Genomic DNA, 19,014 nt, shown 5'->3' on the forward strand with positions numbered 1-19,014 from the left:
TTATCTGACTGTCGTGTAAATTTTTTTATGTCTGTTATTCCTCTTCCTTCTCCTGTCCTAGGTAGTATTAATTTAAATGTATTTGACTGTGCATAGTGTTTTCATAAATTTTCCAGATCAGTTTCAGACCAAGATATTATGCCAAAAGAATACATTAATATAAGTATAGCAAAAGTGTTTATTATCTTTGTTATATTTTTACTATTGAGCTCTATCTGCAGATTTTCTTCAGCCTTGGTGCAAATTCTGTCGAAAGATTTCCCTTTATCGCACTATGATCTATTTTCTTTGCTTGTTGATAGCCCAGATACTTACTATTTTGTCTCTTTCTTACTGCACCACTGCGCCACCCTGTGGGTCTTTAAATGCACTGCGCTGCCTGACACTTCAACAGCCTTCGATATACGGTCTCGGACATTCAACAACTTCTGTTTATACCAAAGTCCTTGCGTTCATGTCCAAAGGCTGTAAAATACACACAAAGTTCTCAATACAGTAACCATGCTTCTATACTGTTGTAATGAATAGCATCATAAGTACATAAGAATGATTAGAAAGAACAAAGTTCAAAATAAATTTATTATCTAATTACATATGTCACCATATACAACCCTGAAATTCATTTTTCTTGTGGGCATACTCAATAAATTTAATAACCTTAATAGAATCAATGAAAGACCACACCAACAGGGTGGACAACCAGTGTGCAAAAGACAACAAACTGTGCAAGTACAAAATCAAAGGAAAAAAAATAATAACAAATTTGGACAAGATAGGTGCAGAACACTAAACTGAAAGAAAGGGCAACAGAGCTAATAGAATACAAAATAGAGCAGCAGGATACAATACAACTGATGGATGAATATTCTGTCGGCTCAGACCTGTTTGTGGAGACCTCACTGGACAGGAGCTCGTGGTATGGATTACAGTGTGAGAGTGCATCAGTACGTTCCCATTGCTGGAAGTATTGGGCCGTGTGGGATTCCAGGCTGAGCAGACACCGTCACCCAGGTTTAGCCAAGACACTGCCTTCACCAAGATCAACTAGTTCCAGATTGCACTCGCAGTTAACTCCCCACTTAGCAATGGTTCACATGGAAGTTACAGTCATACTCCAATCTACCCAGGTGAAAATCCATCGCCCTTCAGGCCACCATAGAGAAGATGATGCTTGGAGTCCAGCACGAAAACAGAAACTTCAGCCCAACTAGTCCATGCCGACCAGGATGCCCCATCTAAGCTAGTCCCTACATTTGACCCATATGCCTCTAAACCTGCCCTATCCATGTACTTGTGTAAATATCCTTTAAACACCATAACTGTAGCCACCTCTGGAAGCTTGTTCCATATACCCATCACTCTCTGGAAAAACTTGCCCTCAGGTTCCCTTTAAATCTACCCGAGCACCCAACAAACCTGAAGCTATGCCTCCAGTTTTAGACTCTGCAATCCTTCAAAAAAGATGGTCACCATCCACTTCTTTCATGCACCTTGTGATTTTATAAGCCTCTGTAAGGTCACCCCTCAGTCTCCTTCACTCCAGGGAAAACAGTCTCTCCTGACACAAGCCCTCCAGCTCCTGCAACACCCCAACTCAACCTTAAAGGCAATATATGTATACTGAGGAAGTGTTGAGAAGGGCAATTATTTGGAGTTGAAAGTAACTGCAGACAGAGCAACCAGAAGTTACTGCTCGATTTAAAGCAGAGCTGGCATCACCTCAGTGACCACTCAGAAAAAGAGGCTCAGTGGTGACACAGAATGAGCAGGGAGTATAAGGACATCCTCAGCAGTGAGCACTGTCCCTGCTTGTGATTGGGACTTCTGCAAGTTGCTCCCTGTTATTTAAAACAAGCCCATCTGTTACATTGGAGATATGTGCAGTGTCCTCCATGGTGAAGACTAATGCAAAAAAATTGATTTAATAATTCTGCATGTCTCTGTTCCCTGCTATTAATTCACCAGCCTCATTCTTTGTCACGGTCCGGTCCATGGACTCTGGACTCCGGGTCTTCTGGCTGTCCATTGTTTCAGTTGGGCTTAATCACAGGCACCTGATTCTCATACTGGGGCTGGAATATAAGTGGCCCTGGGTTCAAGTGTGGTTGCTGGTTTGTCTTGTTGGTATCCTGTCCTGTGGGGTAAGTCAGGCTGTCTTTGCTGTTACCCTGAGGCTGGACTGTTCCCTTCCTTCCCTCTGAAGCCTTGCTGGCTACCCATGCCTGCATCCTCGCCTGTACCAGACAGACAGACAGACATACTTTATTGATCCCGAGGGAAATTGGGTTTCGTTACAGCCGCACTAACCAAGAATAGTGAAGAAATATAGCGATATAAAACCATAAATAATAATAAGTAAATTATTCCAAGTGGAAATAAGTCCAGGACCAGCCTATTGGCTCAGAGTGTCTGACACTCCGAGGGAGAAGTTGTAAAGTTTGATGGCCACAGGCAGGAATGACTTCCTATGATGCTCAGTGTTACATCTCGGTGGAATGAGTCTCTGGCTGAATGTACTCCTGTGCCTAACCAGTACATTATGGAGTGGATGGGAGTCATTGTCCAAGATGGCATGCAACTTGGACAGCATCCACTTTTCAGACACCACCATCAGAGAGTCCAGTTCCACCCCCACAACATCACTGGCTTTACAAATGAGTTTGCTGATTCTGTTGGTGTCTGCTACCCTCAGCCTGCTGCCCCAGCACACAACAGCAAACATGATAGCACTGGCCAACACAGACTCGTAGAACATCCTCAGCATCGTCTGGCAGATGTTAAAGGATCACCGTCAAGTTCAGCCACAGGAGTGAGACCGGAGCCTTGCCATGCCAACAGAAGGAACTATCTATTGTTGAACTTGGTACTGTCTCTTTGTGACCCTGTGTTTAGTGTCCATGTACGAGTCCCGGCCCTATGTCCTGTCCCCAAGGAGGGGTCCTGTCTCTGTGTAAAGCCCCGGCCCTACGTCCTGTTCCCAAGAAGAGGTCCTGGCTCTGAGTTCTGTGTTCCTGTGCTCAAGTCCAAGGCTCCGAGGAGGTTCCAGTCTGTGTCCAAGGCTCCGAGGAGGTTCCAGTCCATGACCAAGTCCAAGTCGTAGCCTAGGCCCTGAGTCCTGGTCTCAATCAGGGCTAGAGTCTGTGTCCAGCTATGCCTCTCCCCACTTCTGCTTTGCTCTCCCTCGGCCTAGGCTCTGCGTTCCTGCTCTCCCTCGATCAAAACCAAGTCTGAGCTTCAAGTCCTCGTCCTGCCCTGGAGCCCCGCGTCCTACCCCCATGTCCAGTCCTGACCTGGATCCGGAGTCCGAGCCCGAGTCAAGACCCAGGTTCTGGGTCCCTGTCCAGTCTCTGGCTCGGAGTCCTTGTCCATGGTTCCTAGTTCCTCGTCCAGGTCCCACTTTCCTACTCTAGTGCTAGCTCATGCCCTGTCTCCTAGTCTTGTCCAGGGCCTGTGTTTTGTCCAGTGTCATTTCTTCCCCACTTCCCTTGCTTTCTTGATACACCTAGTCCTCTCCCGAGTACTTCAGTGTCTGTGTCTTGCATTTGGGTCCGTTCCCAACACCCACCCTATGACATTCTCTGCAGGTCCCACACCTACCTTAATCACCTTCTTCCTATCTATACATCCATAAATTTTCATCCTGTTTGTATTAGATAGATAGATACTTTATTCATCCCCATGGGGAAATTCAACTTTTTTTCCAATGTCCCATACACTTGTTGTAGCAAAACTAATTACATACAATACTTAACTCAGTAAAAAAATATGATATGCATCTAAATCACTATCTCAAAAAGCATTAATAATAGATACAACATTTCTCTAAAAATCATTCTTTTCCCTTCTTATGAACTTGTCAATCTTTTGTTGCTGGATCCAGTCCTCTGCTCAACCACCAGCCCCTGCCATTTTGCTTACTCTGCTTTTCAATTTACCATTATCTCTGGCCTCCCTTATTAACCAGAGATAGTGCCTCTTTCTCATGGAACCCCTTTCTAATTAGGATAAACTCCTGCTCAGTATTGTGAACAGCTATTTGAGTACCTAAGCAACACAAAATGCTGGAGGAACTCAGCTGGTCAGGCAGCATCTATGGAAAGGAATAAACAGTTGAAGTTTCAGGCCAAGACCAATAATTGCCACTACAGTGGTATTCATCTTCTGACCTGTCTCTTTCGTCTATCAGGTGGTAAAGAATGATGTTTATCAGGTGGTAGACAACAGATGATAGGAAAAGCTATCTATGGGCAGTAGTCTGCAGTGACTACAGATAGAAGAGAACCACATCCACATCTGCCTGTCTAAATGCTACTACTGTAGCCATTTCTTCCTCCTGTCCTGGCAGGATTTTAAGGGGATGTTACCTGGGTGAGAGAGGAGAAGTTATACAGACAGTAAGGAGAGACCCGATAGAAGTTTATAAAATTTTAGGTGGGATAAAAGCAGTAGATAGTCAGTCTCTTCCTGGGATGGATATGTCAAAAACCAGAGGTGATGGTGGAGTTTAAGAGGTTTATTACGCAGAGCACTAGGCAACTAGAACATATTGTCACGGTCCCGGCCGTTTATTCCTCATGTTCTCCTAATTCCCTTTTCCCCGTGTTTCTCTTGCTCGCGTGTGTGTGTGTGTGTGTGTTGGCACGATGGGCGTGGCATTCCTTTGGTTCTCCCGGGCTTCCTGATTGCAGCGCACCTGAACCTCATCGAACCTGCAGCATAAATACCCCGGCTTTCCATCCACTCACCGCCAGATCGTTGCTTCAGCCAGTGTGGCAGTTCACGTTCTAGGCCATTTAGGATTGTGTATTCTAAGATTTGTTTCCGCGCTGTTGTTTGCCTGTGTTAACTCTGTCTCTCCATGTTAACAGGAGCATCGCATGCCGCCTGCCTTCCCGTTCACCCTCCTGCCCGCCGTTCTCCTCCAGCCACACTCACACCCTTGTCTGCATCCCTGCTCTGCCTCGTCCCGCCACCCGCCTACACTCTCCGCTGGCTCAGTGGTTAAACGCCACACTCTCATCACAGCGACCCGGGTTCGACCCTGGTCAAGCCTCGCTCACTCCTCTGCTTTCCTCAGCCTAATCCTCACTCTCCTGCCTTCCCTGCAACCATTAATAAACACTCTTCAGATTACTCTACCTCCGTGTCGGTGTCCTGCGTTGGTTCACCCGTTCTCCACAACACATACTGCCAAGGGAGGTGATGGAAGTAGATATGTTAGCAACATTTAAGTGGTATTTAGACATACATGTGAACAATGGGATATAAACCATGAGTAGGAAAAGGTGTTTGAAAATACTTCATAAGACCATACGACCTAAGAGCAGAATTAGGCCATTTGGCCCATCGACTCTGCTCTGCCATCCCATCATGGCTAATTTATTATCCTTCTCAACCCCATTCTCCTGCCTTCTCCCCATAACCTTTGATGCAATGGGAAGTTCATGAGAATGATCCCAGGAATGAAAGGATTAACATATGGGGAGTATATCCTTGCTTTTGTATTTTATTCCTCTCAAAATGAATATTAACATTGCATTTGCATTCCTTACCACCAACTCAGCTTGCAAATTAACCTTTAAGAAAACCTGCACCTCTGAATTTTGAATTTTCTCACCAGTTACAAAATAGTCTACACCTTTATTCTTTCTGCCAAAGTGCATAACTGTACAATTCCATACACTATACTCCATTTGTCATTTCTTTGCCCATTCTCCTAATCCATCTGAGTCCTTCTGTAGCCTCTCTGCTTCCTCAGCACTACCTGACCTTCCACCTATCTTTGTATCATCCACAAACATGACCACAAAGCCATCAATTCCTTCATTCAAATCATTGACATACATCATGAAAAGACGTGGTCCCAACATCAACCCCTGCAGCACATCACTTGTCACTGCTAGCCAAGCAGAAAAGGCCCCCTTTATTCGCACTCTTTGCCTCCTGCTAGTCAGCCAATCTTCTATCCAGTCTCCTACCTCTCTCGTAATACCACAGGCTCCTATTTTATTTAGCAGCCTCATGTGCGGCACCTTGTCAAAGGCCTAATGAAAATCTGAATGAACAACATCCACTGACTCTACTTTGTCTATCCTGCTTCTTATTCCCACAAAGAATTCCAACAGATTTGTAAGGCAAGATCTTTCCTTTAGAAAACCATGCTGACTGCAGCCTATTTTATCATGTGCCTCCAAGTACCCCGAAACTCCATCTTTAATAATAGACTCCAAAATCTTTCCGACCACTGAAGTCAGGTTAACTGGCCTATAAATTCCTTTCTTCTGCCTCTCTCCCCTTTTAAAGAGTGGAGTGACATTTGCAATTTTCCAGTCCTCAGGAACCATTCCAGAAACTAGTGATTCTTGACAGGTCATTATTAATGCCTCCACAATCTCTTCAGCCACCTCTTTCAGAACTCTGGGGTGTACACTGTCTGGTCCAGGTGACTTATCTACCTTCAGATCTTCCAGTTTCCCAAGCACCTTCTCCATAGTAATTGAAATGACACAAACTTCTGCCCCCGACACTCTCGCATTTCTGGCATTCTGCTAGTGCCTTCCACAGTGAAGACTGATGCAAAATACTTCTTAAGTTCCTCCACCATTTCTTTGTCCCCAATACTACTTCTCCAGCATCATCTTCCAGCGGTCCAATATCCACTCTTGTCTCTCTTTTACTCTTTATATATGAAAAACATTTTGTATCTTCTTTTATATTATTGGCTAATTTACTTTCATATTTCATCTTTTCTCTCTGTTTTTTTAGTTGCCTTCTGTTGGTTTTTAAAAGCTTTCCAATCTGCTATCTTCCCAATAATTGTTGCTATATTATCTGCCTTCACGTTTGCTTTTATGCTGTCTTTGACTTCCCTTGTCAGCCACAGTTGCATCATCTTCCATTTAGAATACTACTTTTAAAAGACTCCTGGATAGGTACATGGAGCTTAGAAAAATAGAGGACTATGGGTAACCCGAGGTAATTTCTAAAGTAAGTACATGTTCGACACAACATTGTGGGCCAAAGGGCCTGTATCGTGCTGAAGTTTTTCTGTGTTTCTATGTTCCTTCACCTTTGGAATGTATCCTTACTGTGCCTTCCAAATCTCCCGCCACAAACACCACCCTGCTCTGCCATCAACCCTGTGAGAGTGCCCTTCTAATTAATTTTGGCCATTTCCTCTCTCATGCCTCTGTAATTCACTGTAATACTGATACATCTGACTTTAACTTCTTCTCAAACTGCAAAGTGAATTCTGTCATATCATGATCGCTGCCTTATCAAGATTCAAGATTCAAAAACTTTATTGTCATTCTAACCGTACATCAGCTCTGCAGGGCAGAATGAGACAGCGTTTCCCAGGAGCAGTGCAATCATAACATAACAAACGCAACACTAAATAATAAACATAACAATAAATAGTAAAACACAACAGCCACATGTCAGTCCTTTATCTTAAGCTCTCTAATCAAATCTGGCTCATTGCACAACACTCAATCCAGAATTGCTGTTTCCCAAGTGGGTTCAACCAAAAGCTGATCTAAAAGGCCATCCTGAATGCATTCTACAAATTCCCTCTCTTGGGATCCAACACCAACCTGATTCCACCAATCTACTTGCATATTGAAATCACCCGTGTCTATCGCAACATTGCCCTTTTTACATGCCTTTTCTATCTCCTGTTGTAATTTGTAGCCAACATCCTGGCTACTGTTTGGAGGCCTATATGTACTGTAACTCCCACCAGGGTCTGTAAGGAACCCTTACAGTTTCCTAACTCTACCCACAAGGAAGGATTCTACAACCCCCAATGCTATGTCACCTCCTTCTAAAGATTTGATTTCATTTTTAACCAACAGAGCCATGCCACCCCCTCTGTCTACCTGCCTGTCCCTCCAATACAATTGGATGTTAAGCTCTCAACTATGATCTTCTTTCAGCCATGTCTCAGCGATGCCCACAATGTCATACCTGCCAATGTCTAACTGTGCTGCAAGATCATCAACCTTATTCCATATACTGTGTGCATTCTAATATAACATCTTCAGTCCTGTATTCATCACCCTTTTTACACTGCAAGTCATCTCACTGACTGCAATTTTGTCCTATTATCTGCCTGTCCTTCCTCACAGTGTCATTACACACTGTATCTTTCTTCTTTCTTTATTAATCTTTTTATTGATTTAAAAAGAGCATATATACAAACAAGAAGAGAATTATCTCAAATATATTTATCAATAACAGTACAAACAGAAAGTGAAATAGACATTAAAATCATATGTAGTGTTAAACTAATATGTAGTATATAATAAAAAAAGAAGACAGCTAATTCTCCACTTATCAATTCATGGAGAGAAAAAAAAGCTAAATTTTTAAATGAAAAAAAACCCACTATACTGTACAAGAAAAGGGGAAAAAAAGGGACTGGGCAGTCCATTCTGAGGATACAGCCAAAAAAAGAAGAAAGACTTTCTGATCAAATCTAAAACTTAGAAAAAAATAATCGGAAGAGTAATAAATCAAATCAAATGAAAATATTGAATAAAAGGTCACCAGATTTGCTCAAATATAAAGGATGTATCAAATGTCTGACTTCTTATTTTCTCTAAACATAAACAGGACATAATGGAAGAAAGCCAATAAAAGACAGTAGGTGGATTAGAATCCTTCCACTTCAGTAAAACGGCTCTCCTAGCCAATAGAGTTGAAATGGCTATCATACGTTGAGCGGAAACAGGAATATTTCCTTCTACCGATGGGATGATCCTAAAGATTGCCATAAGTAAATTAGGTTGTAGGTCCAGATCCAAGACTTTTGATAACGTTTTAAAAACATCTCTCCAAAAATTGTCTAGCTTTATGCAAGACCAAAACATATGAGTTAAAGTGGCCACCTCAATATTACATCTGTCACAAATAGGATTGATGTTGGAAAAAATACGTGCTAGTTCATCCTTTGACATTTGTGCCCAATGCACTACCTTGAACTGTATCAAGGAATGGCAGGCACAAATAGATGAGTTATTATCCAAATGAAAAATTTTACTCCATTGATTATCTGTAAATGACTCTTGAAATTCCAATTCCCAAGCACGTTTAATTTTATTGTTGGATATCATTCGTAATTTCAATAACTGTTTATAAATTATAGCTATCAACCCTTCTTGAAGAGGTTTAAGCTGAAAGAGAGCATCTGTCATATTAGGTAGATAAGCAGAAGGGTAATTTGGCAGCAAACCACATAAAAAATTCCTAATTTGTAAATACCTAAAAAAGTGTACATTAGATAAAGCATATTTATCCACTAACTGAGAAAAAGACATTAAACAATCCCCTAAAAACAAATCTGAAAAAGTTGTTATTCCCTTGGTTTTCGAAATTAAAAAGGCCTTATCCAAAATTGATGGTTTAAAAAAATAATTGAAATGGATATTACTAGAAAGAACAAAATTATTTAACTCAAAAAATCTACGAAACTGAAACCAAATTCTTAATGTATGTTTAATAATGGGTTTAAGGTCTTGTCTACTAATCTTAGAAAACAAAAAGAGAAGAGGAGCTCCCAGTAAAGAGGCCAAAGAGAACCCCTTCGCCGAGTTTTCCTCCAAATCCAACCATGAAGGACGTTGATGTATGTCTGAATAATGAATCCAAAAAGTAATGTATCGAATATTAATTGCCCAATAATACATTCTAAAATTTGGCAAAGCCATACCACCAATCTTTTTCTAGTCAGTGCTATCATCCTCTTCCCAACTTTTCTGAAACCATATTAATTTCTGCAATAAGGGTTTAGGATTTTTATTATTCCAAATATAAGATAAGATTATAGAGTCTATTCTGTCAAAGGAAGGGACTGCCTGAAATGTATATAAGAATTACACACTGTAATCTACTTGTATTCCAATAGCCCAATCCTCAGCCCTATCACTTCGGTTCCCACCTTCTGCCAAACTTGTTTGAACCCTCTCCCAAACCTGCCCACAAGGATACTGTTCTCCCTCAGGTTCAGGTGCAACCCGCCCTTTTTGTACAGGTCATACCTTCCCCAGAAGAGATCCCAATGATCCAGAAATCTGAAACCCTGCCACCTGCACCAATTCCTCAGCCATGCATTCAACTGCCAAATCATCTTATTCTTACCCTCACTCACATATGGCACAGACAGCAATCCAGAGATTACTACCCTGGAGGTCCTGCTTTTCAGCTTTCTGCCTACCTCCCTATAATCCATTTTCAGGACTTCCTCCCTTTTCCTACCTATGTCGTTGGTACCAATATGTACCACGACTTCCAGCTGTACACCCTCCCCCTTTAGAATGTCATGAACCTGATCAGAGACATCCCTGACCCTGGCAGCAACATACCACCAGAGTGTCTCTTTCACCAAGGTAAGTCCGCCAAACACTGAAGAGGTAGCAGAGAATTTGCTGAGAAGAATGGAGATGAATGGGGATATCCTAGTTCAACACAAGCAGCAGAAGTGAAGTTAGAATGATTACACAGAATATCAGGACTAGCAGCCCAGTTACATGGGTAACAAATGTTACACTAGTATCTGTCTGTGGGTATTTTGTCAGAGGTTAATATTCAATGACAACATATTGTAAAACTTACAAAGAGTGTCACTGTGAGTCATTAAATCATACAACTCAGAAACAGGTATTTTGCCCCAACTGGTCCATGTCAACAAAGATTATTATATACACTATTCTCAGTTGGCCCATTTCCCTCCAAACCAGGGATTCCCACCCTGGGGTCCATCCAGCTCTCTTAATAACTACAGCCCTCTATTCCAGACAAATTACTTCTACACTCTCTGTACTGCTACCACATCTGCTTGTAGTGTGGAGACCAGAACTGGATACAATATTCTAAGTGCTGTCAAATCAATTTTTTATACAGCTGCAACATGACATCCTGACTTATACTTGGCCTCTGAACTCAAGTGTAGCAAATGCCTTCTTCACGACTCTTGTCACCCACTTGGCTGCTGGGGAATGTATCAGGGAAACGGCAATCTGTAAGAAAGCTCACTATTACTTTCAGGACTGAATGCCCAGTAACTCCTCATGAACAGAGCTAGATGTAAAAAGGAACGGTCAGCCCAGTGAGTAATGTAACCTGGTCCCTGACTGTCTGGTTTATGTGCCATCTATGTGGTCCTGTTCGTAAGAGCTGTGTGCTTCCGCTGTGAGCCAGCATGTTCAATGCTCCTGTGGCTCTACGTACACTACCCCCAACAGCATCTTCAGGACCGAGCAGAGTGGCCTGGTGTCCTCAATGGCTGGCAGCAGGGCTCTGAATACACAGGCTCTGAGCTACGGGCAGTTTCAGACTCTCAGCAGCAAAATCTGCATATTCTATTCCTCTGCTGCTGCCTCGGGCTGTTATCCACTGGCTGCCTTAACATGACAGTTTTTACACAGCTCTGCTCCTGAAATCCAACCTGACAGCAGCTCTGGCCTGTTCCCTGTAATCAAACCCTGCCAAGAATAGATACTTATCTAATGCTTGGCACAGCTCTGCACTGACACATACCCTGCACTGCCAGCCCCTCGCCCGTCTGACTGTGCGGCCTTCTCCTGCTGAAAGCTCTTTCTCCACAAGGGTCCCTCTCCAAGCCTTATCTTGCAGAGTGAGTACTACCTGCCGTTTGCTCAGATCAGTTTGTTTTTAAAGCTGTACAGAAGTGGGCAGTGCAGTGGGCAGCACAAATAAAGCCATCTCCCTTAGAAGGCCAGATTCAGAGTGTGTCGCTACTCAGCCAGTGCCAAGTGTGCACCAGATGGGGGTCAAACTACCTCGTCCTTGCAGTAAACTGGGCACGAACCCGTTAGGTGAAGGGCAAGGCCCTGTGGGCTGACAGTGAGTGGGATCAGGACTCCACAACAAAGCAGTGATAAGGTTATATATACCATACTGGGGACTTCCCACCAGCCTCCCCCTGTGCTTATGTAACTGTGATAGACGGAATGCACCCAGCAACTGGAGGATGGCAGATGGACAAGGTATACATGGAAACCCAATTAGCTAATACAGTAAGAGGATGAGAAATACATACTTGTGGAACTGTGTCCCAGTGAGGGATGGTCCATGCAAATGATGAGTGTATGTTTGTGTGTGAGAGTTTGTTCTTCTGTGATGTCTGTGGAACTGTCCCCCAGTGGGGAATGGTGCATGTGGAACCGTATCCCACTGGGAGACAGTATCTGTGAAACTTTACCCCTTGGGGGACAGTGTTTGTGGAACTTTACCCCACTGGGGGATAAAATCTGTGAAACTTTACCCCCTTGGGGGACAGTGTTTGTGGAACTTTACCCCACTGGGGGATAAAATCTGTGAAACTTTACCCCCTTGGGGGACAGTATTTGTAGAACTTTACCCCATTGGGGGACAGGTATCTGTGGATCTGAACACTGGTTTGATTCAGTGACTGTAGAACTGCAGTGCTGTGATTGTATCTGTACTGCACTGTCAGTGGAATTTTATACAGTGTGAAGCATTTAATGGAACTTTAACTGTCAGGATACTGTCCCACAGTGAGGGTCGGTTTAAGTAACAGTCTGTGTGTGTAAGGGACACACACATTTTATATATATATACACACACACACACACACACACGTGTGTGTTTTTATATATGTGTGTGTGTGTGTGTGTGTGTGTGTGTATAGGAGCGAGAGGAGAGTTGTGGGGGGGGGGGGGGAGAGAGGATGAATGAATGAATAACCAGGAGATTGCAGGTCCAATTAATCACAATCATTAGGGGCTCTTGGATTGGAAAATCAATGACAACTCACAACTAGGGTAACAGCTCCATGGGTAGCTGAAGGTAGAAGTCCAAATGCAGGACCCAAAGAACAGATGGAGGGAGTGAGAGAGTGAGACCACAGGACATCCAGCAACCTGGTGATTACTTTTGACATGCACATAGCTGTCAGGACCAATAAACTGCCCAAACACCCCAAACTTCATCCCCACTGAGAACAAGAATAAAGATGACACAGCAGGAATAGAGAGGCAGTCACCATCCATTGGAAAAAAGATTCAAGATCTCCTCACCTGTAACCAGTATCACAACTTTAGAAAAAAGACTCCAGAGCAGATGGTATCTAGAAGAACCTTGAGGAATTCAAGTTTGGGAAGAGGAAAATATACCAGGGTACCTCAGGGATGACATAATTATGACCATCTTCAAGAAAGGAGACAAGCCAGACTGTGGTAACTACAGAATAGAAAAGAAGAAGATCAGAGCAGGAGTAGACCATTGACCCTTCAAGCCTGCCCCACCATTTAATATGGCCATGGACGATCTATGCTGGCTTCTTCTTCTCCGCCATTTCTCCATACCTCTCGACTTCTCAATCAAGTATTTATCCATCTCCACTTTAGCCACTTATGATGAGCCAGCTTGGGCCAGAGAATTTCAGAGATTCAGAGATTCGCCACCCTCTGCAAGAAGGAATCTCCATATATCACAGCTTTAAATGTCTGACTCCTATCTTGTAGTTATACTTCCTTGCTCAAGATTCTTCCACTAGTGAATACATCCCAACATCTACCCTGTCAAGCACTCTTAACATTTTATATGTTTGATTAAGCTCTCATTCTTCGCAACTTCAAGAAACTACAGATGCTAACTATTGGTAGGGCAACCCTCTTATCCTAGGAATTGACCTGGTCAATCTCCTTTGTACCTCCTCCAATGTTACTATTTTTTCTTAGCTAAAGGGACCAAAACTGTAAGTATAATTCCAGATGAGGCCTCACCAATATCTTGTACAATTGCAACATAACCTCTGCATGTGAATATGAAGGGTACCTCTCCAGTGTCCTCTGTCAGGAGTTTGTATGTCCTCCCCATGGAATGTGTGTGTTTCTTCTGTGTGCTCCAGTTTCCTCCCACAGTCCAAAGATGTACCAGTGGGTTGGTTAACTGGTCACTGTAAATTGTCTCATGATTAGGCTAGAGTTGAAGGCGCCGTGGCTCAAATGGCCTGTTCTGCGCTGTATCACTAAATAAATAAATAAATAAAATGTTCTCTGTACTTCACATACTTGCAATCTCTCTCCAGATCAATAATGATATGCTTTTTGATTCCTTTTCTCAACCTCCTGCTTCTCCATATTAAGCTCCATTCGCCAATCTGTTGCCCACTCAATCTATCTACCTACAGTATATCCCACTGCAGAATTACAGTGTTCTTATTATAACATGCCTTTCCACCTACCTTCATATCATCAGCAAATTTGGAAAACTTACATGGTGTTCCTTCCTCCAGGTCATATGTGTAACTAGTGAACAATTGTGGCTCCGGAACTGACCCCTGTGGTACTCTATTAGTTACATCCTTGCGTTCTGAAAGGGGCCAATTCATTCTAACTCTGTTTTCTATGAGACAGCCAATTTTCAATCCATGCTAACACACTTCCTCCAATAACATGGGCTTTTAATTTATGCACTAGCCTCTTATGTGTCACCTTATCAAATGCCTTTCAGAATTCTAAATGCACTACATCTCCAGGTTCCCTTTATCAACGCTCCTTGTTACATCCTCAAAAAATTCAAACAAATTTGTTAAATATGATATACCTTTCATAAAACCATGTTGAGTAGGTTGAATTATATTCAGCTTTCCTGAATGATTATCCTGAATTTCATCTTTGATTATTAACTCTAGCATCTTGCCAGCATGGCAGTTAAACTAACTGGTCAGTCATTCTGTCTTCTGTCTTGTCCCATTTTTTGAACAAGGGAGTCACAATGGCTATTTTCCAATCTTCTGGTATGCTCCTAGAGTTTAGTGAGTTATGAAATTTTCTATCTCTGCACCAATGTAGCATGCAATCCATCACATCCTGACAACTTGTCCTCCTATACCCTGAGCTTCTCCAATTCTTTATTGCTTGCAATTGTAATTTTCCTAAGTTCTATCACGTTGTTGAAATTAGCTTGCTTGATATCTTAGGGATATTATCTACAGTGAAAACTGATGTAAAAAGCAAATTGTCATTTTTTTTGTTTAATGTTATTAATTCACCAGCATTTTTCTCCACATTTACCTTAGTCACCCTCTTCTTATATATACCCAAAGAACCCCTAACTAAATGCTTTTATACAACTCGTCTCTTAAAATTTATTTTCTCCCCAACAAGTTTTTTTGAGGGTTTTCTGCTGTTGGATCCTAAAAACTTCCAGTCCTCTGCTCTACCTCCAGCCCATGCCATTTTGTACACCCTTGTTTTCAATGTAACTTTGCTCTTGAGGTCCTTTATTAACTACAGATTGTGTCTCTTTTTCATAGAATCTCTCTGTATGATTGGGATTAACTCTTGTTGACCATTACAGACCAGCTGTTTGAATACTTGCCGTTGTCCCTTTACTGGCCCATCTACCCAGTCCACCTTAGACAACTCAGCCCACACACCGTTAGAATTGTCCTTATTTAGATTGAAGTCTCTGGTTATGGGCTGACAGTGTTCATAAGATATAGGAGCAGAAGTAGGCCATTCAGCCCATCGAGTCTGCTCTGCCATTCAATTATGGGCTGCTCCACTCCCCTGCTTTCTCCCCATACCCTTTGATGCCCTGGCTAATCAAGAACCTATCTGTCTCTGCCTTAAATGCACCCAATGACTTGGCCTCCACAGCTGCTCGTGGCAACAAATTCCACAGGTTTACCACCCTCTGACTAAAGTAATTTCTCTGCATCTCTGTTCTAAATGGGTGTCCTTCAATCCTGAAGTTGTGCCCTCTTGTCCTAGAATCCCCTACCATGGAAAATAACTTTGCAATATCTGTTCAGGGCTTTTAACATTTGAAATGTTTCTGTGAGATCCCCCTTCATTCTCCTGAACTCCAGGGGAGTTCTCCAGCTGCCAGACATTCCTCATATGGTAACTCTTTCATTCCTGGAATCATTCTCATGAATCTTCTCTGAACTCTCTCCAATGTCAGGAAATCCTTTCCAAAATAAGGAGCACAAAACTGCACACGATACTCCAAGTGTGGTCTCACGAGTGCCTTATAGAGCCTCAGCATCACATCTCTGCTCTTATATTCTATACCTCTAGAAATGAATGCCATCATTGCATTCGTCTTCTTCACAACCAACTCAGTCTGGAGGTTAACCTTTAGGGTATCCTGCACAAGGACTCCCAAGTCCCTTTGCATCTCTGCATCTTGAATTCTCTTCCCATCTAAATTATAGTCTGTCTATTTATTTCTTCCACCAAAGTGCATGACCATACACTTTCCAACATTGGATTTCATTTGCCACTTCTTTGCCCATTCCCCTAAATTATCTAAGTCTCTCTGCAGGCTCTCTGTTTCCTCAACACTACCCGTTCCTCCACCTATCTTTGTATCATTGGCAAACTTAGCCACAAATCCATTAATCCCATAGTCCAAATCATTGACATACATTGTAAAAAGCAACGGTCCCAACACCGACCCCTGTGGAACTCCACTGGTAACCGGCAGCCAGCCAGAATAAGATCCCTTTATTCCCACTCTCTGTTTTCTGCCGATCAGCTAATGCTCCACCCATGCTAGTAACTTCCCTGTAATTCCATGGGCTCTTATCTTGCTAAGCAGCCTCATGTGCAGCACCTTGTCAAAGGCCTTCTGAAAATCCAAGTACACCACGTCTACTGCATCTCCTTTGTCTACCCTGCTTGTAATTTCCTCAAAAATTGCAGTAGGTTATTCAGGCAGGATTTTCCTTTCAGGAAACCATGCTGGCTTTGATCTATATTGTCATGTGCCTCCAGGTACTCTGTAATCTCATCCCTAACAATCAATTCCATCAACTTTCCAACCACCGATGTCAGGCTCACAGGTCTATAGTTTCCTTTCTGCTGCCTCCCACCCTTCTTAAATAGCAGAGTAACATTTGCAACTTTCCAATCATCCGGGACAATGCCAGAATCTATTGATTCTTGAAAGATCATTCAATCCTGAAACTGCATTTGAAATTCTATCATATTGTATCTTTAACCACAAATTCGCTTATTAATCCATCCTTATTGCATAAAACCAAATTTAAAACAGCCTGTTCCCATATAAGTTCCATAAGTTCCTCTTTTAGGAAGCAATCCCTGACATTTTCCATGATTTTTTCTTCTAGCCTTATCAGTTTGGTTCAGTCAATTACAATGTTGATTAAAATCTCCCATGATAATTGCAGTTCCCTTCAAATGTGCCCTAGATATTTCCTCATTTATGGTTTGACCTATTGAAAAGTCCTAGAATACTGTATCTTGGTAATTCTCCTCCTCCCCGATGAGTCACAGTGTTTGGAACTCAGACTCCAGCTCATTTACCCTGACCCAACACTGACTGTCACCAAATGGAGTCCACCAAATCCCACATGTTTCATCCATAACCTATCACTTCCCATCCGTCCATTGTAATTCAATAGTGTTATTTTATAGTTGAATGAGTGTATTAAAGGAGTATCCACCTTGCATCCACTAACATGCCCCAATTTTAAATGCTTGACTGATCAGTAGAGGTAGAAAGAAAACCAATCACTTACCTAGTTACCACTATCGACTACTCTTATTGTGGCACCTCACTTTCTGCAAGCAGTGTGGCTGGTCTCTGATGATATCCTCGCTCAGATTTCGGTCCCTTGTCTGCCAGGAGAGAGTCATTGCCAAAGCCTCCCTCATCCACCTTCTCCCAGTGGCTGGAAGAGCTGCTCCCTGTATCACAGGGTGGATTCCGCAGAGTAGACACAATTTTCAGCACGTGAAAACTCCAAGAAAAATGCAAATCTTCAGAACTAATGAGAAACTGCTTGTCCAGAGTCACCCAAACCTCAGTAATCAAAGTGCAGCATACAGAGAGCACTTGTCACTATGTACAACCCTGAGATTCATTTTCTTGTGGGCATTTGCAGTGAATATAAAGAAACACAATAGAATCATTGAAAAAATGCACATAATAGAGACAAATAACCAATGTGCAAAAGACAAGAAACTGCATAAATACAAAAAGTAAGTGAATAAATAAGCAATGAATATTGAGAACATGAGTTGGAGAGTCCTTAAAAGTGAGTTCATAGATTGTGGAATCAGTTCAGTGGTGGGTGATTGAAGTTATCCCCTTTGGTTCAAGAGACTGTTGATTGAAGAGTAATAACTGCTCCTGAATCTGGTGGTGTGGGTCCTGTACCTCCTTCCTGATGGCAGCAGCAAGAAGAGAGTATGGCCTTTATGGCCGGGGTCCTTAATGATGGATGCGGCTTTCTTGTGACTGTGCTCCTGGTAAATGTGCTCAACGGTGGACTCAACATCCACAAGACGTAGGCCTTCTACAAGTCTTCCCTTGCTGCACCAGACTTCCCTCTGATAAGAAAGGTTCACAGTGAGACCCTGATAAACAGTGACTACTTCCCATTTCTCAGGAGCCACCCTCCATCAAAGGCAGACATCGGTGATGAAATCTGTCACCGTCTTCAATTTGACAGCATAGCCTTTGGCCAATTGAGGAAAAGTGTGGCTGAAGATCAAGATCTCTGACCAGGCATAAATCTCGTGGTATAACAAACAGCAGTGATCTTTGCACCTCTTGTGCTTCTGAGTCCTAACCTACTTCCAGCAAAATACCACCATAGCTGCCTTGCCAAACTCTCAAGCATAATTTCCAGGTCAACAATGAGGCCCTGGTTACACTTAGTCAACTTCATTCGGCAAGTTACATTGTGTCCTGAAACAGCCATTCCCATTGCCAACTCTGTCCTTAGAAAAGATCTTTGTTAACAGCACCTCAGTTGGGATGTGTGTACAAAGGCAAGGAACAGACACTTCAGTAAGTTCATCAGCCACAGGTGAGGTACTGGATGACAGCAAATGTTACTCCTTATTTAAGAAGAACAACAGGGTTAAGCCAGGAAACCACAGGCTGGCGAGTCTTACATCAGTGACATGGAAATTATTGGAGAAAGATCTCAAGCACAGGATTCACCTTCACTTGGAATGGCAGGGATAGTCAGCATTGCTTTGCTTT

At 42.6% G+C, this 19,014-nt stretch overlaps 1 protein-coding gene and 1 long non-coding RNA gene across 3 annotated transcripts in view; one reads left to right on the forward strand and one right to left on the reverse strand.

Moving 5' to 3' along the window:
- Positions 1-268: 268 nt before the first annotated feature.
- On the reverse strand, positions 269-18,444 carry LOC140741085 (uncharacterized). The gene is made up of 3 exons (XR_012102003.1): positions 17,540-18,444; positions 13,062-13,224; positions 269-465 (listed from the first exon to the last, which is right to left on the reverse strand). It is a non-coding gene; the product is annotated as an uncharacterized lncRNA (long non-coding RNA).
- LOC140741084 (microtubule-associated protein tau-like) overlaps positions 11,547-19,014 on the forward strand; it is a 78,863-nt gene continuing 71,395 nt past the window's right edge. For both annotated transcript variants that reach the window (XM_073070801.1, XM_073070805.1), the window contains exon 1: positions 11,547-11,635. The gene's annotated coding sequence lies outside the window, so the exon portion shown is untranslated. The remainder of the gene's footprint in view (positions 11,636-19,014) is intronic.

The sequence above is a fragment of the Hemitrygon akajei genome, chromosome 18 (assembly GCF_048418815.1).
Source record: "Hemitrygon akajei chromosome 18, sHemAka1.3, whole genome shotgun sequence".
Lineage (NCBI taxonomy): Eukaryota > Metazoa > Chordata > Chondrichthyes > Myliobatiformes > Dasyatidae > Hemitrygon > Hemitrygon akajei.